The 27,301-nt window shown below is 41.4% G+C and overlaps 1 long non-coding RNA gene across 1 annotated transcript; it reads left to right on the top strand.

Annotated features, from left to right (window-relative positions):
• Positions 1-1,188: 1,188 nt before the first annotated feature.
• LOC111940891 (uncharacterized) lies at positions 1,189-20,779 on the top strand. The gene is made up of 3 exons (XR_002869754.2): positions 1,189-1,923; positions 13,482-13,667; positions 18,524-20,779. It is a non-coding gene; the product is annotated as an uncharacterized LOC111940891 (long non-coding RNA).
• Positions 20,780-27,301: the final 6,522 nt, after the last annotated feature.

Genomic DNA, 27,301 nt, shown 5'->3' on the forward strand with positions numbered 1-27,301 from the left:
TCAGAGTGACTCATGGTCCAATCTGTTCCTTTCTGCAGAGAAACAGCTTACAGAGCTCTGGCTCATCACAGTATAAAGCACTGTATCCTCCTACTGATGTAGAATACACTTAATTTTAAGGCTCTTCCTCCTTTCTATGCAATTAACCAGTCAATGCTTCTCTTCCCTTCTCTCCACTTGGGCTCTGAAGGTCACACCAAATCTTCACCTTCAGCAGAAGGACTGAGCAGGGTCAAAAGGAGATATAAATACAAAAGATTTCAAGTAGGACTTGCAAGGCAAGGCAGTTTGGCTGTCCATATCTGAAAAAAACTGCTGATCAAAGTCCTAAAGCCTCCAGTGTGGTGTTGAGTTGCATGTGACATGTGGGGGTGTAGTTTCAATGCTGACAGCTCTGCTTATCAGTTCTTGCAGACTTGGAGCATGTTCCTCCTGCTGCACTTACACTGAAGCTTGTGCTCATGCAACGTGATACAGAAAATTAGAAATCAAGCACCTGCTGACCTACATGTCACTGGTTCTCTGTGTGGGGTGTACTCTCTGTCCTGCATCCTGCCACCTTCTACTGCCAAATCCACAGGGACATGTGGTAAGAAATGACACCTATGTCTATAATAAGAAAAATCCCTCAAATATAAGACTGGAACTATCACCCTCTGATTTCCTGTGCTTCAGTGGGACCACGTAATGTGGGTCTGACCCACTGGAGGAGAAGGAATTGAGCCAACTGCATCACTTAATGAAAGCAAAGATACACACTAGTTAATGAAAAAATATTAGTGCTTTGCAGAAATCCTTTCTGACTACAACCCTGATATAAGAAACTCACCCAAATAAAGAGCGTTTGCACTAAAGACATATTAACAGAATTGGCAGCAGGGGGAAACATCCATGAAACTTAAGCTGCCCATGTTTTGGATTGCTCGTGTTAGTAGTTGTGTACAGAGTACAAGCCAGCCAGAACACTAGTACATCAAGGCATGATAAACAGCCTTGTTTGCCACTGGGCAGAATACAGTTTTGTTCTTTCACCCAAAAAATATAAACTGGGATCAAGAATTAGGTAAGAACTACCCTGCAGTGCAGCAGAGTCAACTTGACACTGGACAAGAAGTCTCTCTAAAGAACATGCAGGTGCTTTTCTCCAATGCTGCATGCCATTAGGTGGCTGTGTGTTGGGAGCTATGATTGCTTTATGTGTTCTGGTCTCCAAGTAGCTACTTTTTCACCAAAACAGACCATTCAGCCAGCCAGCTTCCCAGCCATGGATGGATGGAGCTTGGTCACAGACACAAGCCAGTAGTTCTGACATGTACTTTCTCTGCAGGGATGGCTTTTTTCCCTGCTAGCAGGGATCAAGAAATTGTGCCTTCAAGCCTTTAGCCACTGACAGTGGCCACATGGTATCCTGTCTGAAACAGATGTTAGATGCAGAAGGGAGAGGTGAGCAGAGGAGAATTTTCTTTGTGAGAGAGCAGGGACAGTGGGATAACTGTGGGCAGAGGTGAGTTGTGCCTCACTGGGGCAGCTGGGACACATGGCCTGGGCCTTAGTCAAGGGAAGAGGGAAGATTTCTAGCTACCAGCCTCCTTCTAACCACACTTCTCTGACCGTGGCTGGTGCAAACCATGTCCAGTCAGGGAGATATGGACCTGCCATGGAGTTTGGTCTGACCAGCTCATGCATATAGAAATACTGTGTTCCAAGGGTCTCTGCTGGGAAGTGATGTTCACAAGCTAAATGGAAGGCAAAAGAATGAAAGGAAGCCTTTGAATAGCTTAATGAATAGGTTTGCCATCCACCTGAACGATATTTTTCCCTTTTGAGATATATTTTTTCTCTTTTGCTGATATCAGAAAGGCTGGAGCACATCCTAGAAGGAAAGACCAGATCAGAACAGTGCTCCATACCCTACGATTCTGGGTAAGTTTGTCCCTTAAAAAAAAGTTTTTATCAATGTTTTACAAGCTTAGACATGCCAACATGTTTAGAAGTGTAAGGAAATGTTACACAAAAGGGAATTTATTCATATCAAAACCTACCAAAAAAATAGGAGTTATAGGACCTACATGCTATTTGGGCAGATTCTCTTTCTTGTGCAAACTCCTTCCTTTTCCTTGGCCATACTCATGATATGTAGAATGGCAGAATAACTTACATGTATATTAATTTACCTCTTTTGGCTATTCTCTCTTTGACTGCTATTTAAAAACATGTATTAGTTTTGCAGGAAACACAGTCTGGGCTGCTTTCCTCTGTGAATTTTTGTCACATCTCCTTCTAGACAGCCAGAGGGGCATGGATGTTCTGTGTCAGAGAGGTCAGTGTTCAGACACCTGAGCAACATCTCAGTCACAAAGACAACATATTTTCTTAGCAGACAATATGGGATCTGCAGAAAACTTTTATGGCTTTTTGTCACCAGATGGTGCTCCAGCACTGGGCTAGTTCTGCCTTGGTCACTTGCTGAAGTACCAGTTTCTCCTGCAAAATCAGTTTCATTATTCTGGTTTGCAATTATGATTGCCTCTGTCTTGGGCCCTTCTTCAGCAAGGGTGAGTGAGCCCTTCTCAGTACTGCTTCTCAGTAGCAGTTTTCTGATTGAATTGGTTAGCTCATAGCATTTGCCCAAACAGTTGGTGTATGGCTGTGACTTCTTGTATTGTTCCCACAACAGGCATTGTAGCTGGATCTGGCCATACTTCAGGCCTCTTCTGCTCATCAGATCTCTTTTCAGAGCATTGAACATTCTTATTATGATTAGTTGCTTCTTCATTAAAGATAAGAAAGCCTTTTCCTTCCCTGGAGTTCTGTTTTATCACCGGCTAGACTGAAGACCAATCAGGTAGACAACATGTTTGACACAACTAGAATGACTTCCTATGGGATGCTTTTGTTCCCACGTGAAGAGTTTGAACTTGGTGGGGAACCAGGCATTCCCCACGCAGCACACAAGCTGCTGTGAGCTCCCTGAGGTGGGAAAGGGCTTGGAGAAGTTCTGGGATGCTGGGGCCAGAAAGCCTAGCGCTGGGGAGCAAAATATCGGGTTGCACATCTACAGAGAGAAAATAAAAATAAAAGCCAAAGCTATAGCCTGTAAAGGCAGAATCTCAAGTGGTGCCACCAGGCTGCTTCTAAGGCCCCAGAAGAGATCTTGGTAGGCTACCAGGCAGTGCTCATAGACACACTGGCTCACTGAGAGCACACTGAATAGAGCCAGACATGTTTCAGCCAGGCTGCAGCTGAAGCTTCTCAGCTCAGACTTGAGAACAATAGAAACTCACTCCACCCAGTCTGGGAACAATAAAGTCATTTCCACACACCAGACCTGTTCAGTACAAGGGAAATCTGCCCCGCACATACTCACTGCAATGGGAGCAGCACAGTCCCAAAGAGGTTTTTGAAATCTGCCTTTTTAAGCTCAAATATTTTTGTAAATGACATCATCTGAGTTTCATGAATTTGTCTTTGTCCACATCTAATGATATAACCAGAACATAATATAAGGGGCTTTTCAACCTAACTACTCCTAAATTTCAAAAGATGCAACTTTGTTCATGTCCACACTGGGATGACATCATGATGTTTACAGTTCTTTATGAGAAAAGAAAAGAAAAGAGCAATATCCTTTCCCTTCAAATGGCCAGTGCCCTGGTAGTGTATGGTGTCATGCAGTGGTTTGTACCCTTGTATTGCGTTGGAATAAGTAGAGATCAAAAATCCACCCTCCCAAACTAAGTGTTGAACACTTCACTTGCTTTGCCACTGAGCCAGAAATTCCACCTCAGGACTAAGACATAATTCCAATAGAAGTTTTTGGTAAACAAGAGGAAACTTGTCAGGAAGCACTTTTGGTAAAAATATGCCAGCTTTGAAATTTGACATTCTAGACAAGACCTGCTTACGCATTGTACTGCCTCAAGTCTAGTAGGTCAGGTACCAAGAGGGACTTCCTTCTACCACTAAAGTCCTGGATTTTATTCCTCAAAATGCACATCACAGAGAATTTACTAAAACTAACCTACTTTGGGATTTTTACTGCAGGTCAGAAAAAATAGACAGACTGTGCTAGCCTTTTCCTGGTATTTGTCTCTGGCTTTGTTTTTCAGCAAGTCTGTTGATTAGTCCAAGCTGCTAACCTTAGGTCAAGCAAGATGTGTTTCTAGGTCCTAAGGCAGCCTACATGAGAGCAGTTTCTTCTCCTGCTAAGGAGGAATACCCCACAGAAGCCCTCTGTTTTATGACATGGTCAAACATCATGGTATGAAAGCAATTTCTTGCTCTGGCTCATGTGTATGTGTAACACTGGCAGTAGTGTCAAAACAGTAGTCAGTCTGCAGGCAGCCTGAGACCATGGCTGATTTCACTGACTCTGCTCCTATTAGAGGTATGCTAATTCTGATGTCCACTTTTATGACTATGTTCTATGACTATTAACCCAAGTAAATAAAGCTATGCTGAGGGAATTAAATATGTTCCTATTTGACCAAGGAAAATCTAATTAAAACTCAGAAAGTTGTGCAAAATTGGAAAAAATGCTTTCCATATTTAATTTTGTTTCCTAATTTGATGTGTGAAACACAAGATATCCCTTGGCAGTGGTTATTGTCCATTACATCACAGTAAACCAGCATTTATATCAAAAGATACAAAAATATACACACAGCTTTTTTACATCTGTGCATCTGAGTCAAAGCTTGTCTGTGGAAAGTGTGTCATAAATACAGCCTAAACACTGACTTAATATTATGAAACAAATAAAGAAGAACATTTCTTCATCTACTCAATTTTTCTTACAAGTCCAGATTCTTGGACCTGGCAACCTGGCACAGCTAATTAAAAAAAGAAACTATAATAAAAAGAGCAACTCATATTTGATAAAGGAATAATTGCAACTGCTGTATAATCAGAAAATCATAAAATCACTGAATGGTTTGGTTTGGGCTGGAAGGAACCGTCTAGTTCCAATCTCCCTGCTATGGACAGAGACATCTAGCACTAGATCAAGTTGTTCAGAGCTCCATTCAGTCTGTACTTGAACAGTGCCAGGGATGAGGTATCCACAGCTTCTTTGCCTCATCACCCTCAGAGTAAAGAATTTCTCCTAATCTCTAATCTAAACCTACTGTATTTCAGCGTAGAGCCATTCCCCCTTTTCTGTCACTACATACTCTCATAAAAACTCCCTCCATCTCTTTTGTAGGCCCCTTTCAGGTACTAGCAGGCAACAATAAGGTCACCCTGAAGCCTTCCCTTCTCTGAATAATCCAAATTCTCTCAGCCCTCACTCACAGGACAGGGGCTGCAACCCTCTTGCCACCTCTGTGACTGTCCTCTGTACTCACTCCAACAGCTCCATGTCCTTCCTGTGCTGGGACCCTAGAGCTGGATGCAGGGTTCCAGGTGAGGTCTCACCAGAGCAGAGCAGAGGGACAGAATCCCCTCCCTCCCCTGCTGCCCACGCTGCTTTGGATGCAGCCCAGGACACGTTTGGCTCTCTGGGCTGGGAGTGCCCATGGCTGGGTCATGTCCAGCCTCTCACCCACCAGCACCCACAGGGCCTTCTCACAGGGCTGCTTTTGACCTGTTCATCCACAGCTTGTGGATTCCAGGGGTTGCCATAGCTCAGGTGCAGCACCTTGCACTTGATCTTGTTAAAACTCATGAGATTAATGTGGGCAAATTTCTCAGGCTTGTCCAGATCTCATTGGATGGCATCCTGTCCTTCAGGTGTGCTATGAAATACAGTTTTTTTGATACCTTTCTTGTCAGAACAAAAGGTTCTTGTTTTACTTCCCTGGAATAGAAATCATATCCACCATCTTTTTTGTTAGCTTTTCTGAATTAAGGAAAACCCAAGGAAGATGGAAACTAAACATAATGAGATGAAACAAGGTCCTGCATTCAGTTTTCATCATGAACTCTCTGGGATGAAAGTTTTGGAAGAAAAGCAAAATTCTTTTGGAAATATAACTATGAAGGACAACAATTGTATAATCAGTTAAGAGATTCAGATCTTATAATAGATTTGGGAAGTTTTTAACTTTGTTTTTTATTATTGTTGAAATAATAAAAGCCAGCAAGCAAACAGTAGATAGCAAAACTTTCTAATGGTATCCATGTTTCAGAAAGACATGAGCAAGCTAAGTAGAGATGTTGACACTCACTAGCATTGCCAAAGACATCCAATGGAGATGGCCAGACACTCCTCCTAAAAAGCTCATTATGTGCTTCTGATCAAACCTTTAGTCCATGCAGCTGCACTCTAGAATGGAGGAGACATACTCAGGCTTAAAGCTACACGGGGAGGAGCACTGGAGGTTTTCCAGCTCGTATTTCAGTAACCTTCATAAGAAGTTTATTCTTTAACAGCTGCTGAATTATTTTATTTCTGAACTCCCAAATTAACCATGCTACATCTACACACGTCTACATCCACAGCTGCCTCAGTCTTGCCAAAGATTAATACCTCAGCCTGCCTGCTTGGAATGCAAGAAGGTGAGTTTCCTTCTCCTGAGGCACTCAGAAACACACACCTCCTTTGCAGTATGCCAGATGCCTGGGGACAGAAAAAGCCCTGCCGTGAATGTCATAGCAGTGCAGTTGCATGGCTTCCTTATATGTTGTACATAATAAACCTTATGTGTACCCCACACTCACATGAAGGGTGTGTGTGACAGCCCCAAAACCTGGTATAGGACTGTGCTAGGGCAAGGGCCATTTCCTCAGCATTTCTGCTCCCAGCATAGGAGAGAATACAAATGCTGTAGGGGGAAGAGAGTCCTTTTGCAACTTTTCCAGTGGTAAATCAGCATCTCTCTTGCACATGTAGCAGAAAGGCTAGCATTTTAGATGACACTTCTGCATTGTATGCAGTAGCCTGCTATTTAAATATACAGCATCCTGGAACAGCTTACCTCCTCAGACTTTCAAAGCACCCTAAGATGGAACACGCTGTTATACAGCTAAAAGAGCAACCAGGAGCATACCAGAGAGATGAAGGCAGACTGCTGTTTTCCTGAAAACAAATTATTATGGAACGCTAAAACCCAGGCTTGAAAGTAAGCATGAAAAAAAGCACAGAAGCAAAACAACTTTCCGTGGATGGCTTCTTCCACCATGTTTCTAAGCAAAATGCCTATCAAAAATTAGGTCAAAATGCTCCTGGAGACCAGTGGAAAATGAAAGGGTGTATATGGAGACATCAGTAGCCTGTGACAAAACCATTTTGTTTCATCTCTTTTGTTTCATTTCTTCCCTTTCAATGGTGAGGTTTTGTTTCAAGTGTTCTAAATCTGACTTTGGCTTTTCTTGTCCTTTTTTTTCCCCCCCCCTGCTTCCACGGTCTTTTTTTACAGGCAAGGAAATGTAGGGCCTACCCTCCTCCTCTGTTTCCCTTTCCTGTTTAATTGTTTGAGTTGGTGACTCAGGGCAATTTGCCCACATGGATCTGCAAACCTCTCCACTGAAAGAACAAGAATCACATGTGTTCTTAGGAGACAAAGTTCTACAAGTTCAAAAATATCTAACAGACCACTTTACCCCAGTTTTGTGGTCTGTGTTGAAACCTGTGCATTTACAGTTTACAAATGCCTTTGTGATGAAGTAAATAATGGGATTCCTGCTCCTACAGTTGAAGTACTGTGTTCATGATTCAGATTATAGTTCCCACAAAGTTAACTTCAAGCAAAAATAGGCTGTGTCTCAGACTTTCACAGGATATGCTAAGGACTCAGGCTGGAATGCTGAACATTTCCCAGCTGCATTAACTTCTTGCAGCAGAGACTTGTTACATCTTTGATCACCAGCAGTGGGGTATTGGCCCTCCTTAATTCCCTGGCCTGTCATAGATTTCTGTGTGGAAAACCTTAAGTTAGACCATTTAGGCTGTAGTGCTTTTGCAAGTGCATAGCAGTGCATGAGCACCTGTATATTTCATCAGTATAAGACCACTGCATTGGCTTTTTGTAGATACTTGCACTAAAACCAACACTGTGAAATAGCCACAGTTAAGTTTCTGCTAGCACAGCTCTCTCAGTCCATGCCCATCCCCTTGAGAGCAGCAGTCCACAGGGCCCCACTGACACCAGATAGATAACAGAGCTCAAAACAGTTGCCTGTGCTGTCCATACTGCTTAAATTCTAACAAACACAGGATGACCCAGGCTTCATGCTCTTGACAGCTGTCAAATCCCAGCTTCCTCATAGAAGAAAATAAATGTGATATGTAAATGAGGCATTGGTTGTGTGTGTTTCAAATATGGCCCAAATTTTTCTCCAATGACTGCTTCAAGCATCACTACATTTCTGAGAAACTTCTGCAACATATGCATATAGGATGCATTCACACTTTTTATCAAGAAAGAATTGCCTCCAGACATTCCTCCATGCCTTCCCTTTCCCTTGGGAGTACTGTAGGGAAATGAAAGTTCTTAGCTGTTCAGGTGCCATGAAAGTCAACCAACAGAGTGCCACAAACAGAAAGTGTCACTGAAGAAAAGGCACCAATTATTAAAGAAACTCTACATTATCATTTCATTATTCTGTCTTTGGGGCTGGATGTGCTCCATACTACAAATGAGTGGTGGAAAATAAAGGCTCTTCTTGGGTTCACCATTCCTAAATAATTCTACAAATGATGCTTTTTTTTTAAATCTCTCTGAAAAAGGGCAGAATGGGGAAGGTAAGGTGAAGACAAACAAAATTTTTATCACAGATTATGGTCAACAGGAAAATGCAAGCAATGTCAGCCACAAATAGAAAAGGCATCTGCTACTCTACATACAGCCAAGTTTACCTTTAACAGAGGAAATTCACTGAACTCATGACATCCAGATGGTCCTAGCAGATGATCTTTGCTGGAAGGCACTAAAAAGAAAAATACAGAAGTCCCTGGAATATTTTCTAGAAGAAATCTCCTACTTGCCCCACTGGAAGCAGCTGGATTAACCTTGCATTTTTAGGCAAGGAACACAGCAAAAGGATTCATTCCTGTGGACTCACATCAATCTTCATGATGCCAGCTCTGGCATTTTTGGGGTTATTTTGTTGATTTTATAAAGTAAATAATATTGTTTCTGAGTTTAAGACTCTCACTGCCCTCCAAGTGAGATGCCACACACATTATTGACATAAAGTTTGCAGGGGCTATAGTTCTAATTAATAAGTCAAAATTATAGTGTGGTCCCAGGGCCAGTGAACTAAGTGTGCAGTGCTGGTCTTGCACAATGGGGAGGATGAGATAACTCCTGAAACCCTAGGCTTGGACCAGGAGTGCTGGCCTGTCTGGGGGATTTCTGCAGGAGCATCTCCTCTCTGTGCAATGCCATGCCACACAGACATAATAGGAACACGAGTGCTTTTACAAAGCAGGCCAGCACCAGCAGGGATTAGATGAGTCACTGCCTTGTCCTGGGTACTGCATGTTTCCCTGGGTGTTGAGTCTTTGAGGGCGACAGTGTGGCTCTTCATCAGACACAGAGCCTAAAAGGCAAGAGGGAGAAAATCAGTATGGATATGATTTATATAGTCAAGGAGCAAAGCTGAAGTGGAACACGGAGTATCTGGTAGAAGACAGTAAGCAGCAAATTAGTGCACTGACTTGTGCAAAGTGGTACTGTCTGTGTCCTTAGAGCTGCTGTAATAGGCTGTCTGGTTTTATACCACACTTGCAGGAGCACTAACTGTATCATGCATTCATTTTTACACCCCCTCTTTAATACTTCTTAAGCTCTGTGTATCTTGACGGCCACGATATTCCTTCTGAAAACCTTTATTGTTTGCTGTTCTCCTCCTGTCAAATTTTATCCTTTCTGCTCTCTCCATAAGGAGCTCCTTTACTGGACCTTGCTATTATTTAGCCCCTCTCTGAGGGAAGCCTTCAGTGCAATAAATGATCCAGAGGACACCTCAGACTCCTCATTTCTTTCCCCAGATTTGTTGGACATTCCTGATCATGAAAGAGCTCCAACAAGGCAAGTGCTTTTAATAAATCTTAACTTGCAAAAGCAGTGTATGTTGATAACATTACAGGACCGACCTCCTGAAAAATGGAAGCATGATAAACCTCCATAATCCCTCTACAATATCCTCAAGTGGCTCTTTCTCCCTCTCTGGAAGTGTGCAGAGAAAGATAATTATATATTGGAAGTATATTCCTCCTTTCCAGAACATGACCAAAGGTAATTAAGAGATCAGCTGTAGTCTAAAACCTGGAGTTCCCGCCCTTGGTTGCTTTCATCTTTCTTGCTTCTTATCACTTACCTGCAAGCACTTGAGCTAGTCTCTTTGAATTTTGATTTGTACATCAAAATCCGGTCAACCTGAGTATGAAAGAACACCCCTATGATAAGCAGGTATGATAACCAGGCAGACTGCTGTAAGACTGACCAAGTGCTCTGAGAACTGTTAGATGAGAAGAAATACTTAGAAGAGAAGCTATACTACACAATTGTTGCATATTTTGAATTGATCCCATGCAATTGGATTAGGAATGCTTGAATGGCATTCAAATGTGTCACAAAAAGCTGCAAAAGTGTAAATTCTTTGAGTAATCAAGAAGCCTACTATGACCATTGCTTGCTTGCTAAACCTGTGGAACAACTTTAGATATATGAAACAACCAGAAGCTCCCAATAACACAGGTGCCAGTATGGGTTGCATTCAACATATCTATCACTAGCTGTTTTCACTCTAGCCAGGGGCAGATGAAGCAAAGCCCTGTTCTGGCACTTTCAGACAGGCTGAGGAGAACTTCAACCTTGCATGCAGACGAGAAAGGTTTGACAGGGGTGGAAAATTGTGCCTGTGTTATTTCTTGGTGTCCCTTTCCTATCCCTACTCTCTTTATCCCCCTTTGCTTTACATATTAACAAGTTCCTGGTCTTGGACTAGATCTCCTTAGCCAATGTATCATTCAGAGGAAATCTATGTGTGGTACAGAAGCAGGGTACTTACATGGTTCTTAGAAAACTTTCACATCCTACATAAGTAACTCTTAAACCCACATCACATCAGACTATAAGGTAAGATACACAGTCACTTATTTTTGGACTTTCAGAGGAATTGGACTATAAAAATGAAAGGTACAAGGCAGTTAGGGGGAAACTGAATTCCTTCTGCTCTGGCAATGGTGCATGTTTCCTCAAGAATCCCTCTGCTTCATCCTGCTGGATGCATAGGGTCGCTTGGAACAGACCTGTCAGAGAGTCTTTATCCTGTGCCCATGTCAGATCACCATCAGTGCCTGCCATCTCTTGTGATCAGTGAGCACTTGGTTCTTGAAATGGGAAATGACTCTCAACTGGGACATTAGGCTTGAAGGAAAAAAATTACCATCTGAGTGTGATTTTTAAAGTTAATGATTATGAATCCTTTCTGATCAGTTTCCAAGAGAAAATATCCACTTGGAAAGATAAGTTTTTCAGTTGTCACACTTGCTTACTTCATGGCCAGACCACAAGACTTCAATTCTTATTTACATTTGTGCCCTGACTATGTAGGGTACAGAAGCCTTACAGTGAGAACATTTGTGATCTAACATATATTAAGGTTACCTCTACACAAATGGTGCATTGCAAAGATCTTGAAGTCCTTGGTTATGAATGAAAGAAGACTGTGAATACCCAGAACAGTGTCACAGATTCAAAAACTCAAGGCTGTCTTGTCTTATGATCTCCTAGAACCAGATGTCGCTTCTAATGTGACTCACCTGCATTTCTTTAGAGCTCACTATGTCAAGTTCTGCAGGGACTTCCTCACACACAGACAGTAGGGCATGAGCCATGCAAGGCAAGTGTCACGCCACTGAACAAAATTGTGGTTTGGGGGAAAAACTAAATGAAAAATGCATCCTGGCAGAAATTTTGAAGCAAATTTTAAAACAGATTTTGCTACACAGAGAAGCCCAGTGGACATTACTGTACAAGAGCATAATGTAAAGGTCTGAGCCATGGTATTGAACACAACAGCCTTTCAATTCAAGCTCAATTTTACCTGCAGCAAAGTCCACTGAAAGGATAGTTGTCTGAGGGTGAGCAAAACTGAAATAAACTTACCCTTTTGCACCCTGCATATGATAGAGGAAACAGCTGAGAGTAAACCTAGATAGAACAAAAAATAATAATCAAAGAATTAAGCTGATTCAGCTGAGTAAAAGCAGAAAAAATTGGAGAGTAAAACATGGGAAATAAATAACTGGTTGCTGCAGGAGTTGTGCTTTTTCCTTTGCTGGATTAATTGACATGCAGCTGGGCACATCAAGAGCAAAGAGAATATTTTAAAGGTTTTAGCAAGTGTTCAATACCATGAATGCTGGAAACAATGACAAGCACTCTACTTTTGGAGGCACAGACAGGTACAGATGGTCACGTCTGCTTTACTTGTGTGCCTAATGCTGGCTGCAGGCCAGAGCCATTTAAATGCATTAGCTCAGAGCTGTACATATGCTGAATGAGACTATTCAGTTCCTGGAAGAGAGCTGGTTTGTGTCTTGCCATCAGCAAGGGCAGACATAGCAAGATGTATCTGCCTACACCATTTGTGTAGGTGCAGCTGAAAACAGCATTGAGGCCCTTGAAGAGAATTTATGGCTTGGTTTTGCAAATAGATTTTTTTATACAGATGGATGCTTCTTGACTTTTTCTGACTGTTTCTGCCACAGATTAAGTCTCCTCAGGCGACTCTTGGTTCTGATAGAAAATATGATAATTGAGTCCAGTCAAGAGGAGCCACAAAAATTTGGCACAAACATAACTGTGTTACGGTACCTACCAAAGCTATGCAATAAATCTGTAACTCCTTGGAACTCAAATGCCCTGAGTATTGTGGAGATAATAACTACATTAGTTTAGGAAAAAACAGTCAGTGCACATATTTGAACAAGACTAAGATTTGCTGAGTAGAGAGAGAACCATCTAAGAGACAGTAAAAGAAAGAAATGTTAAATGACATACTGTTTCAATGGAATTTGTTTGGCCTAGCTAAAAAATGTATCTATATGAAGAAAGTACTTCAGCTACCTAATCTCCCTTCAAACCATCTCCTTCTCTCTGTACATTTTCAAAAGCAAAGTAAGGAAAAAAACAAGACATGGTTTATGAGGGAACAAGAATGATAGTATCTGTTACTAGAGCAACTGATAAAGTTGGAAAAATACATAAGCTTTCAAGCACAACTGGACTTTTTTAACATTTGCTTTATTTTATTTTCTGAAATAAACCTATATGGTAACAGAGTTTATTTCAAGGCTGAAAGCACAAAGATAGATAAAATTATGCTATGACATTTTGTCTGAAGTACCACCCTCTGTAGACAAAAATCTCAGACTTCACAGGGAAATGAGTTTTGCAGGTCAACCTTTATCTGTAGAATATAGGTCTGGCCTTGCACTGGAAAAGAACAAAACCTACACAGCCCTCAAAGTTGTCAGTGGGTTTCTATTAAATAAGACAGCCTGAAATCTATCTCTTTTCCTCTTGCAGAGACAAATTTATAAGTCAAATGAGCACAAGCTACTCCAAGTGAAGATCTCAGGATATATTTTGTCCTGACTCGCATGATGATCACCTCTGAAAAAGTATTCCATTACTTCCCAATGATATTTATTACATTTTCTTCAGACTGAACTGGAACCATAAAGGGTAGAGATGCAGAGATATCCAGCTGTGGTAAGAATTTGGCCACCACCATTCCTAATAGAAATAAATACAGTGAGTCACATTGCAGAAATGGGTCAGATGAAATATCTGTAGCAAAAAACATGTCCAGAGACTTGTATGAGCCAAAAAAAGAGACCCATTTCAATCAGACTGCATAAAAGAGAAATGCTTGATATTTACTTTTGGCAACTGGCAGCTGCCAGACTCATGAAAGTTCTTGGTGGGACAGCTGCCACCCCTGTAGGTCTGGTAGATGTGCTCCAATGCACTGGGCTGGGAATTTCTTGGGCAGCAGCAGTGGGTTTTGTTCTTGAAGCCCAGGCTGATGGGGTCAAAAAGGTTTCTGATGGAATGGCAATGGTGTAGGATAGATAGGCATTGTGTATTCATATTGCAAGGAAAAATACAATGGTTATTGAATTGTGTAAAATAAAATACTATCTTTCTGCTGCTGTCACAATACCAACTTTGTCCCAGAATGAAAAGTTATGGATAAGGAAAGTAATATGCTCTGCACTGCCTGAGGTGATGCTAATACCTTCTCTTGCATTTCTCACAGTGCCCTGGCAGCACCAGGTGTCAGTCTGCTCCACACATAACCTTCACAATCAAATCCAGCGCTGCAACATGCTCTTCAAAGTACCTAGAAAATTGTTCCCACTTTTCAAATAACCAGTGTAGAGTGGTCACTCCCTCAGTACTGCCTGTGTGAAGGAGAATCCTTCCAGCGTGATGATGGGGAAAAGTCAAGCTTGGATTTGGAGCTTAGGTTTGAAAGACAAGCTTAGTTATGAGGTCTGGGCTTCATACCTTCATATCTGGATGCTTGCCTGCTAGTGGTGTCAGTTCATTTTGGGATGACTGGCAAAGGCAATGCTAGATCTCTGTGGCAGAGAGGCATTCTTTCCTCAGCATCAGAACTCCACATCTGGGCAACCTACCTTCCCAATATTAGTTTTCAACAATGCCTGACAAAGATTACTGCCGCAGTGTATTTTGACAATAGTCTCCACTTGACTTTTACTGAAAATTTTCATTATTCAGCTGTACCCCATGGATAAGGTGTTATATGACCTGGTGGACCTCCATAGAAGTCACATTCAAATGGGACTCTTCATTTGAGAACATGGAGTTTGCTTCTTGTGTCAGCAACTCTGCCACCCAAATATCATATAACCATAGAACCATAAAATTATATGAGTTGGAAGAGATCTTAAAGATCACCTAGTTTCAACTCTACTGGCATAAGCAGGGACACCTTCTACTATACGAGGTTTCTCAAAACCCCTGGCCTTGAACACTGCCAGAGATGGGGCACCCACAGATTTTCTGGGCATCCTGTTACAGTACCTCACCTCCCAGAGGTGAGAGGGGGAAAAAACTGGGATTTTTTCCTCATATCTAGTCTTAACCTACACTCCTTTCAGTTTAAAATCATTCTCCCTTGTAAAATGTCCTTTTCTTTTTTTCCTGTTGGCCCACTTCACATACTGGAAGGCTGCTCTAAAGTGTCCCTAGAGACTTCTGTTCGTCAGGCTGAACAGCCCCAACCTTCTCAGCCTGTCTTTTTAGGAGAGAAGATGTGCTACTGCCCTCTGATCATCTTCTTGGCCTCCTCTGGACTCACTCCAGCAGATCCATGTCCTTCCTGTGCTGGGACCCCAGAGCTGGATGCAGGGTTCCAGGTGGGCTCTCACCAGAGCAGAGCAGAGGGGCAGAATCCCCTCCCTCCCCTGCTGCCCACGCTGCTTTGGATGCAGCCCAGGACACGTTTGGCTCTCTGGGCTGGGAGTGCCCATGGCTGGGTCATGTCCAGCCTCTCACCCAGCAGCACTCCCAAGGCCTTCTCACAGGGCTGCTCTCCATCTGCTCAGCCCCAGCCTGAAATATGAAAATGTGAAAGAGGGATTATCTCATTTTTTCAAAGTAAACTGATGTAAGTGACCTGGTCAAGTTGTCAGAGGAAGCTTGAAGTCAAGTAGGAGCTTCAACTGCCTATATCATGGTTCAAGTCCTTAAAAACATGGATAGATTATTATCAAAGTGTTTACCTTCTTAAGGTCTGTGATACAAAAGATTGAACTGTTTGGGGGGCTGTAGGAGTTTTTTTTTCCTGAATACCTAAACACATTATGTACATGACACTATCAAGACATGTTATTTTACATTGTGGTCTGTTTTCAGTGGTGTCTTCCATCAACAACAAAAACAACTGAGAGTCATTACCTATTCTGCTAAGCACTATTAGAATGAAAAGCTAGGACATCTTACAGAGGAATGTTTTTTTGGTTTTTTTTTTAAATCTGTGTGCTATTTTAATTCATGTGTTATTGCAAACACATAAGAAAATAGGCTTCCTTTATAAATATGCACATATGACACATAATGTTACTTGAAAATAAAGGAATAACTACTTGCAGAAGCATATTTGTTTTCTGTCATCCATATTATCTCATCTTTTGAGAAACAAACAAAATTATCATAATTGTTCGTTCCTTTCATACTTACCCTTTTCCCTTACCATCACTGTCACTATTCACCTAAATGTTAATGCTCTCATCTGGCTTTGGCTCATTGCAAACCTCCTCTGGTTGAAAAACAAAATCTATTCTTCAGAATTTTTCAAATACCTCTGCCTGAAATGTCATTTTATGCTGCTCAACATCATGCAAATTATATTTGAGATCTTTTCATGCAGTGGATTATGCAGGCTTGTCACATTGCAAGAGTCTCAGTGAGAGGGAAAGTTTGCCTTAAGAACAAGGAGAAAATATTTATCTTGATAGAGGGAGACAAAAGGATGTATGTTTAAGAAAAGCTTTGTTGGAAAGGTTACTTAATGAAGCTAGTTTTGTACAAATGTAGTCAGAATAAAAAAAAAAACAAAACAGCTGGGCATGTCCTTATCTTTTCACCATCCTTGATGAATATTATCACAGCTTTCATTTGGGCAATTCATGAATCATGATCTAAGTGAATATCCTTGCCTGTTATTCATCATGTTTGCTTTCTGAATAAAACCAGTTAAAAATATCCTGGGACTTTTTCAACAGCATGATCTGTTCCCTTAAGAATCTGACATTAGAGGCAGCCAGAGTACATAGTTTTTGTTTATTTTGCTCTTTGCGGTAATCAGGAGCTCCCATCTTGCATATTTGCTGTTTTGAGTGGCCTGGCTGGTCCTGCTGAGCTGCCACTGAAGCAAGTTGGAATGCTACAACAAACTTGCACTCCTTGAGGAATACACCATGGCATCTCTACAGAACAGAGGCTCCTAGTAATGGAAACTGGAGCTGATATTGATACAAAACTGCAACCGTATGTCCTGGCTACAGAGAAAAGGGCGTGAAGTTTTTAGGGCTTTTTAATTTCATACCACATGTATCATTGGTGCGGACATCAGGTTACATCAGGAAGAGTCAAGTGCTGGAAAGTCACAACCTTGCCTGGCTCTCTCCAGAGAAAGGTGTTGGGATCAGGTGGCAGCCCCAGCTCCCTCTCTGCCACCACCACTCCCTCCACTCCTTCAAGAGCATGTGTGTCCCCAGAACAGAGTCAAGCTGAGCAAGCAGTGCTGAACACAGACAAGCACACTGATCCAGAAAAACAGCAGGCAGCACAACATGGATGATCTAACTCCCAAGGGTTGTTTTTTTTTTGTCCCAGTTCATTGTGATTTGTTTTGGGTATTTTTCAGACTTGAGGTTGAGGCATTAGCCAATTTTAAGCCATGAGATCTCTTCTTAATGTATTGATTTTGTATGGAACCATGTGGACAGCACTGCTTTTGGGAAGCCATTTTTTTCCTAGTGGTGAATAACTTTTTGTGGATCCCTCTCTCTTTTATACACATTTTGCCATTAATACTGCACCAGCTATCACAAATTTAGTAAGTTGTTATTCCACTTCATATTTTCTCCCTACAGTTCCTCCATTATTATAATGGGTGGGCCAAAAGGGTGGGCCTTGTTGAAATTTACTTTCCTGCTAGTTGTTAAAACCAGCACACCATAGTAAGTGCTGCTAGGAAAATAAGAGTAAATCCAGCACCTTACTTTACACAAACACCATCTGTTAAGATTGGGACACCTTCAAAACAGCATTATTGTCAACCTCTCTGAGCATACCATGGCTATCATTAGCAGCATGCAATTTAACTGATGAGGTGGGGATGTTAAGATGGCAAGATGGAACTGCCTCAAGAATGTCATTCTGGTTTGCCTTATTAAAAAGTTTAAATATCAAGTCTGATTCTGGTGACTGTTTTTCCTTCTTATCCCCTTATATGTCATAATCTGGTTTAATGAATTGGATGAAGGTTTATGTCACTGTGTCAGGTTGTTAATATCACCTTGTTGAAATACACAGACCACAGTCTGAAGAAATAATTATATTTTCTTGACCTACAGGCATTTCCTAAAAGATCATCAGGTAATCAGCCAGAAGCAAGTGAGCTACTCTGACATGAGGGACTACTAGGGGCTAACATGAGTAGATGCAACACAAAAATATCAAAAGACAGATACAAAACTTCCAACGAAGGAAATGTAAGTTTGACCATCAAATTTCAAAGTAATACTTTAATGCACAAATTATTTTCTGCCAAATAAGTTTCATTTCAGATTATTACACAGTTTGTTGAGAGGAAAGGGTTGTCCTGCTGTTCTCAGTCCATTTTTCTGACAGTCAAAAGAAGTTGAGAAATGTTTGAATTGAGTCATCAAGATTCTGACCACCCCTATTTCTGAGGTTTTGCTCTGCATTATAAGGACTATATAATATTGAAATATGATAGGCAAGAGGTGATGAATCACTGTAGGGAAGATAGTATCTGCTACAATACTTATAATTTTTTTCATTTGCAGCTGCCTCCTTACTATTCGAGATGTGATCATGCATAGCTGGAAGGGAGGATACAGACTTCAAGGCTTACAGTTTCCATTCCCTGTGGCCTAGCATAATGAAGGTACATCTGCAGGCTTTCTTATCTCATTTCTGTTTCCAGTAAATTGTTCTTACCTCAACCTGTGATCTTTTTACTGTGCAATCTGTGATTACATTTTACTTCCAGTTCTCATCTCCATCAGCTGAAGTGGGAAGTGGGAGGGGAAGGAAGAGAGAAGTATGTGAATCCTTACTGAAGATGCCATAGATCAGGAGGAAAGTTCTGCCATCTCCTTGAGATGTCTGTGCTGGAGCTATGATTTCAGGTGGTGAGGAGAGAGAAGACAACAGGAGTATAGAAACAAAATGAGTCTAAACAAATACAAAAATATTTTTGTAAAGGACTCTGCTCTTTTAAAATATTACAACTTTTCAGCAATTAAATCACAGAATCACAGAGTATGCTGAGTTGGAAGGGGTTATCAAGGATCTTTGAGTCCAGCCCTACACAGCACCATCCCCCAAGAATATTGTTCAAATGCTTCTCTGCCAGACCAACAGAACTTGAACTGTCAGGAACACCCCAGACCAACTTTCTGGGGGTAGGGCTGTTACAGTTCCCAACCATTCCCTGGGTGAAAAACCTTTTTCTAATACCTAGCCTACACCTGCACTTACACAACTTCAAGCCATTGTCTTGGGTCCTGTCACTGGTCATCACAGAGAAGAGATCAATGCCTGCCCCTCCTCTTCCCTTCATGAGGAAATTGTAGACTGCCATAAGGTCTTCTTTCAGTCTCCTCTTCTCCAACCTGAACAGCCCAGCGACCTCCATCACTCCTCATACAGCTTCTCCTTAAGTCCCTTCACCACCTTGGTTGCCCTCTTTTGGACACTAAGCTCCCTAACAGCTTAATGTCTGTAATAAAACTGCCTCCAGCACTTGAGCTGAGGCTACCCCAGTGCAGAGCAGACAATTCCCTCTTGCTTGGCTTCTGATGCTGTCCCTGATGCCCCCCAGAACAGGGGTGACTCTCTTGGCTGCCAGGGCACTGCTGACTCATGTTCAACTTGCCCTCAACCAGGACCCCCAGGCCCCTTTCCATGGCACTGCTTTCCAGTATCTCATTCCCAGGTGGTCCAAACACCCAGGTTTGCCCCATCCCTGATGCTGGATAAGAATCCAGCACTTTCCCGTGTTAAACTTCACACAGTGATGATTTTCCTGACCTTTAATTTGTCAAGGTCTCTCTGCAGGGCCTCTCTGCCCTCAAGGCAGTCAACAGCTTCTCTATGTCTGTATCATCTGCAAACTTGCTTAGTATCCCTTCCAGTCCTGTGTCCAAGTCATTTATGAAGACATTGAAGAGCACAGGGCTATGGACGGAGCCCTGTGGAACCCCACAAGTGACAGGTCACACCAGTCTGATGTCACTCCATGCACTGTAACCCTTTGTGCCTGACCCATGAGCCAGCTGCTCACCCATCACATGAAGTGTTTATCCAGCTGAGTGCTGGACATTTTCTCCAGAAGGGTCCTGAGAGAGACAGTATCAAAAGCTTTATGAAATTCAAAAAGATCACATCAACTGGCTTCCCTTGATCAGCTGAGTGGGTAGATCAGCTGTGTTTGTGCCCTCCCATTCTCTGAAGAGGACTTAAGCCCCTCTGGTTCCAGCAGTTTCATTGATCCAAGGCAAAAGATCAGGACTGCTGCAGTAAAAGAAGGAGATTGGAAGCTAGCTTCTAAAATAGCAGCTTTTCCAGTGCTATACAGGAGTTGGGGGGCAGGCTGGCACAGGGACTGCTGCCCAGCCAGCAGCCAGCCCTGGCTGGGTGAATTTCCTCCATGGCAGTGCACCACAACCAGCTCTGGCTTGTCTGGGAAAGCCTGGGGCAGGCCGGGGGTGGTGGGCCCAGCTATAGCCCACTGAGGCCAATCACTTGCCAGCAGTGTGAGAGCCCAGGGTGACTGCTGCAGAATTGAAAAACATTGGAAAAAAAATCCCTTCGGTAAAATTTTCAAACCTTGGTCACAACAAAAGGTTCTGGCATTTGTTTCTGTTATAATTAGCAGTGCTAAAACATTTTCTTTTAAAATACACATTGAATCTCAATATAATACTGTGTAATATTTAAGGATCTTGATTTAACTTAATCATTTTTCCTGTATAAAATTCACAGCAATTTTCTGGATTGTTTTTACCTTCAAAATAAAATTATATATTAATGTCTAATTTTCCTCTTCCACAAATCTTACATTTTCAGTTATGGGATTTCCAAATCTAAAATTAAATTCATTTAAATATTGTGTGAACATATTATTCAAGGATGGGAACTGCTGGATATTTCTGGTTCATCTGGCAAATTAATAAATCTAGGCAAACCAGCCAAGGGTACAAATAAAACTCCATTGTTATTGAAACAACACTAACAGGAAACCTATTAAATATGCAGAGTAAAACCGAAGGCATAGACTACTAATACCCTGTGAAAAAGTCCTGAAAAGAAAGCAAACATAGAGATACTAATTTGGTTTAGCAGAGAAAGTGTAAGTGCAGTTAGATAACAACTTTCAAGTTTACAAGTTTGTTTATACTGTTAGTTATTGTCGCAATGCTAGCATTGTTACCTTGTTTGTTATGTTGTATGTTAAAGTTTTTAAGAATTCTTTACTTTTACTTTTCTTTTACTGTTTTTAGTCCAACAGAAGGAAGAGGTAACAAGTTTGGTTGGAACCACCCCACTGGCCTATGAGGACAGTTTTAATCTTAGGCTGTGGGAAATGGAGATTTGGATTATGCTAATGTTAATGTTTATTCTGTTCCGTTTCATGTAGATGATTGTTCTATTTATAAGAAAACAAAAAAAAGGGGAATGGAAACCTTGTCCACTACAGGGAAGCTCAGTAAGGCTACATATGTTTTTAACTTCTTGAACAACTCATTTATGGAGCCTAACCTCCTAAGTATTTGACATTTTTCCAATACAGTGCAAGCATAGCTAGAAGAAAGACCACCAGCTGTAATTAAAGATCTAGAAACAAGCCAAACATTAGGGCTTTTCCCAGTAATTTCCTGGGGGAACGGATATGCTTGTGTCTCTACAGATAAAGAACTTCACTGGGTTCCAGCAAAGTATCAAACCATGTCTGCAGCCTCTACAGGAACACCTAAAAGCTCAACAGGATGAAACCTGGGAAGAACCTGCAGAAAAGGAACAATGAGGCTTGTGGATAGCCTTCTTTTGCCCCTTAGCCACTTCTGATTAATACCACCAGTTTCTTAGCTCTCTAAGCATTTTTAATTTTGAATTTTTAAGTCCTAGCCACAGGTTATTCCACTGAACATGTCTCCTAAAGGACTCCTTCTTGTGGTACCCATCCTGATCCATGTCATACTCCTTGCTAAAACCCTGCCTGGTGATTCCCCGTTGTAGTTGCCATCTGGGACATTTCTCATTTGTGGGAACAGAGTACTGCTTGTCATACTATCACACATTACAGGAGGGCCATGTTGCTTGGAGAGGCTCACTGTGTCAGCACCCAGCACAAAAATGATTAATAGCCAAAGAAATAGAGCAAAAAGATCTATACATCATTTTGAATCTGACTGCAATGATGAGGTCACATTTTGGAGTAGAAACGAAAATAGCTGCCTCTATTTTACTATGTTGGCTGTCTGCAGCAATAGCAATTAGACAATCTCAGATGCCTCCTGAGTAAGCAAGCTAGTGCCACCTCCCTTGTATTAAGTGGCTTGCTCTCAGATGTAGATGCCATCAGGCAGGCCACACTGCAAAAAAGAGCAACAATAGACTTCCTACTATTAGCCCAAGGATATGGTTGTGAAGATTTTGGAGGCATGTGCTGCATGAATCTTTCATACCTTAAGTCCATACACAGAAGTATCCAGACTCTCGGGGAAGGAGTCAAGAAATTGCAGTAGAAGATGACAGTGACTGGTTCAATGGACTATTCAGTAAATGGAACTTCTGTAGTTGGACTCTAGTCAAAACAGGTTTAATGATTTTTGTAGTTGTTGTTGTGTTTATGCTGCTACTCTATTTTTCCAGTTGTCTGTTAAGGATTTTTCAGAAATCTTTACCAAAGGTCTTTACAATTCAAAGAGTAGGGGCAGATGTGGGAACTGAATTAGCTGAGGGAGATAACACTTTGGACGAGGTTCCTGACAGGGAGAGAATAAACCTGAGGCCTTGGCAGGAGGGGTGCTGAGGGGATGCTAATGGAGTAATTCCATAATAAGTCGTGTCCCTGGTCCACCTTTGCAATTGGACCTTCGCCCTCAGATACTCCCATATATGTAATGCTGGGTTAACCATGCCCCCAGGTCTTTGGAAGCAGCCCTTTGGACCATGCAGTCTCTGTGAACATTAAATCCATCTTTGGGCACTCCATTGTACCTGTCCTGAATTACTCCATCACACTCAATCTGGCTGAACCAGGAAGGAGTTCTCAGAACCCCACCATGACAGATCTGAATGCAATAACCACACCATGTGGTTTTGTCATAAAGATATGACAATGTTTGATAATAAAACACATAAGGACTGCACTGTTTTATGCAGGATTTCATTAATCTGAATAGGAACTATGTATTTAAATACCTTTGGACCTCTGAACCTAGAACACCACCCTCAATCTTAATATGTTATTAAAAGTGTTGAGTCACAGTGAGATAGCTGCATTTTGGTAAATCCAGGGGCTTGCAGGGCATCATAAATAAAATCATCATAAATTAAATCAATTACAATTCTTCTGACAAATTTCAGGTTCCATTCAATACCTGTAAAACAAACAAACATCTATGTGAAGCATGGGACTGGTTACACATCATTTTTACAGTCCCTGAAGGTGGTAGTTTGTCTTCCCTATAGTGTATGGGAGAAAGATCCAACTACAGCAATTTTCTGCCAGGAGCTTAACACCATCAGCCCACCTCTAAAGCATCTCAGAAAACCCTAAGAAAGACATAACCATCAGCCCTTTGGATGAGGCAAATATGGTAATATAGGGACTTTCCTTATTCTCTCCAGGAGACTGGACAACCATTTCTTAAAGTGGGAAAGTGCTGACCTCTCTCAGAGGGAGCACAGTGTCTGTTTGAGCTCCATTCTCTGGGGACCCAAATTCACCATTCCTTCCCATCTGGAGAAGAAGCTGATGGTGCATGATTACCATTTGAACACAGATGCCTGAAAAGGGGAAGTTAAGCAATAACACAGTGAAGAGATGAAGCCAGGACTGCTCCTCTGGCAGCTTCAGTGACACCATTCTCATTCTGCCAACTTTTCTGTAGGCTGGCAGGAAGGACTGGACCAAGCTCATCAGCTGTGCCATCAGGGTTTGGTAGCTGACTTGCTGGTAGCATGCCCTCCTTGTGACCCAGGAGGGGCTGCACCTGGCTGTGCAGGAATGGTATGCCTTGAAATCCAGATATAACAAGTCCAGCAAGGATCTCTGAAGCTTTTTAATGGAAACAGAAACACAGTTGATAAATAGAGGGCCTGGGATTCAGACAAAGTTGTATTGCTACAGGTCAACAAATTATATGCTACCTGAACTGTTGCAAAGGAGCTGTGTGCACTTCAAGTTTGCACAAAAGGGGGTTAAAGTAAGCCAAATTATATCAAGTTTGCAGAGCTTACTCCTTCACCAACTATGGCCTAGTGCTTCTTGCATTGTCATCTATGGTTGCATTACTGTACAATTAGGAATACAGCTGTCTTCAGAAGGATTTGTATGTGAGCTTTTGGGAAGTGCTCCTGACACTTCTCATGGGTCCACAGTACTTTCCCAGGTACAGGATAGCAGCGGATAACTTGGGAGAAGCAGGGATGCTCCTGGAATCTGTGCCTCTGTCAGTATGAAAGATATGTGTAAGAGACCATCTGGGCTTAGAAGCAATCAGAAGGACAAAAACAAGCAAGCCAAACCACACAAGAGAAAGCTCTTGCACAGATAAAGGACTGAAAACCACTGGATCAAAGACCAAAATGAATACTGCAGATTTCAGTGGCTGTAATTCCTTCATATAATAATACAACAGGAAAACTGCCAAGAAATGTGGTCATATTTTGTCAATGAACCTGTCTCTCACACACTATTTTGTATGCTGTCAGTACAGAAAGAGCTACTCTGAGTCAAAGGGCTAATTGCAAGCAAAATCTGACAAGAGAAGGGACAGGGTAGCAGTAAGCAGTAGACTTCTGGCTGCAAGAACACAAGTTATGATATTCTCTAGGCATCACTCCTGTTTTCCCTCTTTCAATAGAAAGGAACTGAAGCTTTTAGAGGAAAGAAAGTCAACTGGTCTAAAAGTTCTAAAAGAATTTTCTCCCCGTATTGTACTTTATTAACCTGTGGAATTAGATGCTGAAACATCTCTCTCAGGCTGACCAGAAAGACAGATTAAATATCATAAAAAATCTGAAATTTTTCTACATCTAATTAAAAAAACAAAACCAAAAACCAAACCAAAACCTCATATATAATTACATGAGAGAGGAGAAAAATTATTTATGAAAAGAATAAAACCACCTCTGTCTTGGCATACAAACTGACATTCTAAGCAGGAGACATAAATTTCTTTTTATATTTGGTCATTGTTTACTGTGAGTAAACAATAAATAAAGAAATAGAGCAAAAATATTTATGCATTACTTTGAATCTGACTGCAATGATGAGGTCACATTTTGGAGTAGAAACAAGAGAATAGCTGCCTCCATTTTACTACCTTGGGTGGCTGTGGTAAGCTTTAGCTGAAGCAACATCTCTAGTCACAGTCAGACATGAAATTTTGGGCCAAAAATAATATTAATACCAGAAATCCAGCCTGCTCTTCATCTGTTTCACTGAGTTTATTCTCCAATACAGAAATTCTAAAAAAGTGAAAATACTACTCACACTTCTCTATGAACAAGCATAGTCAGCTTAAGTCAGCATTACGGCAATAGGTGCCTTTTAAATTTATAGTCAGCTTAAATTTGGTAGAAGAAGGGAAGATAATGGCACCTTAGTGTTTCCTTAAAAGACATATGTAGTCCTAAAATAAGGATCATAGGCTCAATACCTACATGAAAAGTTGAAGTCATTTAACTCAGTAGGTTTGAGCTCACTATGTCTGTATCAGTTCTTATTGTGCTTGCAGAGGCCTTCAATTAGCTGAACTGTCTAAATAAACAAGAAAAACTAATACAATTACTAAACCTAACATGAAATCATTTTTGGTTACCTACTGGTATTAACAACTGCAGAATTGTATCTTCTCAGCTGAGATGTTGTTGAACTGAGTCAGCCAAATTATATGTTCTTTTGAACTCCAAAATCCTTTGAACTTTGAAATAACATGTCAGTTTATGACTGCATGTTTATTTCAATCATAAGCAAGAAGCACATGGCTCAGCCAAAATATTATTTCAGGGCTTCAGGTTTCAGAACTGCTTCTTTCCAATTCTAACAGAGGAATGAAGTTTTCCTGTGATACATCCGTGTGAGGATAAACACATCAAGCATAAGACAGAAGAATGTTTTCTTCCTTAGAATGAGAAGATTGTGGGAAAGTTGCATGCCTTAATCAGCTAGCTATTCTCTTTTGAGTCAGCCTCAGCACATTTAGTTCTCTTTGTTGCACGGACACACAGCAGGTTCATGTCCAACCTACTGTCCACCTGGAGCCTGCTTGTGCTAAATCTGCTTGGTAAGCACAAGTGTATTATTCTAAACTGTTAGTGCTAAGTGTTCTTACCCACAGTCCCTTTTGGGCAACTAAAATAGCAATCATCTGTGTCACCAGAAAAAACAGAGAAATTGAGGACGGTAGGAAAAACAAAAAGGTGATACACTGAAATAGCTGGCAAATTCAGTCAGTAATTCTACAACATGGAGTTCAGACAGACCAATGACAGTTTAGCCATCTGCTATGCAAGTTCTTATCCCTGGACAAATTGTAGAGATTTCCTTCTTATTCTGGAAAGCAGAATGGATATGTGGGAGGATGTATTTCATTTCAGCCCAATTGCAAGAGAGCTACCGAAAGATGTGAAAGCACCCGAGGAAATACAGTCTCCTGCTAGCCTGGAATGCCATGTTGCAGAACAGCTAAATTGGTCAGAGGAATTGTGTCCTATTTCTGTTTGGAAAGGAAGACAAGACAAATAGGCAGTATTTTTGTTTTTCCTGACTTACTTTTCTTGGGATAATTTGAACAAAACTAGGTGAGATGGAGCTGCTGGCCCAGTACAACTGGGAGGATCTCAGAAGCTGCCCTGAGGTCTTCTGGTACCCTTTATATAGGTGTGAAATATTTCTCCTTCCTTGTTCTTCTCCAGCACACCTGAAGATGCAGCAGCAGCTGTGTGTTCAACTCACTCCCTGCTGTTGGTGAGACTGGTGTCCCATTTTCTGCAGTGTCCTTGAGCTGTGGAAAGGGAGACAAGAAAATAGCTGACAAGAAACATATTTGCATGAGCATAAATGACTGCATGCTACATTTGGGCTGCCTTCCATGTGGTATTAAACTTCCATAAGGGAAAACCAACAGGCTTGTACTATCATTGGGTCACTTCTGAGGATGAAAAAGCAAGGCCAGCTCCTCTTCCCAGTCCAGACTCCAGAGGCCCACTGCTTTAAAGATAACAAGATCCCTATCACAACATAATCTTAATTCTCTTCATGCCAGTCATACCCATGAACACATCTAATTTATCTATTTTTTCTTAGATTTTATGTAGATTTCATG

The sequence above is a fragment of the Cyanistes caeruleus genome, chromosome Z (assembly GCF_971803275.1).
Source record: "Cyanistes caeruleus chromosome Z, bCyaCae1.hap1.1, whole genome shotgun sequence".
In the NCBI taxonomy this organism is placed as follows: Eukaryota; Metazoa; Chordata; class Aves; order Passeriformes; family Paridae; genus Cyanistes; species Cyanistes caeruleus.